We start from the raw sequence: 641 nt of genomic DNA on the forward strand, positions 1-641 counted from the left end.
TAAAAACCTTAAATTAAAAAAAAAAAAATTTTTAAAAAAAAGATCTAAATGTGAGTCCCAAAATCATGAAGGTCATCAATGAAAAAATAGGGACAAATGTGAGGGCTCTAATTCAGGGCATATACAGACTACCAAACATTTTGAAAAGTACACAAACAAAAATAGACAAAATAGATGCATGGGACATACTAAAAATTAAAAACTTACATGCATCAAAGACTTCACCAAAAGAATAAAAAGGGAACCCACAGAATGGGAAACAATCTTTTGCAACAACACATCAGATAAGGGACTCATTTCTAAAATATATAGGAAACTACAACACCTCTACAAGAAAAAGACATTATTCCCCTCTTTTCCCCTTTCAGGCCATGCCTCAATCCCTGTTATTCCAAGGTTGTGCATACATCATTTACCTCTGTCCCACCTAGCCATTGTGAAGCTGCACAACCGTTCTCCCATCCACCTTGTTTTTCTTTTTCCCCTTCTCCTTCCTGTGTATTGCCAGCCACCCCCACCCCCCAGATGGCTTGGTAGAACTCACCCGTGAAGCCATCTGGGCCTGGACTTCTTTTGGGTGGGAGTTTTTTGATGACCTGATCAATTTCTTCTTTTGTTATGGGTCTGTTCAAGTTTTCTAC

This window comes from Chrysochloris asiatica, unplaced genomic scaffold (assembly GCF_000296735.1).
Source record: "Chrysochloris asiatica unplaced genomic scaffold, ChrAsi1.0 scaffold00007, whole genome shotgun sequence".
Lineage (NCBI taxonomy): Eukaryota > Metazoa > Chordata > Mammalia > Afrosoricida > Chrysochloridae > Chrysochloris > Chrysochloris asiatica.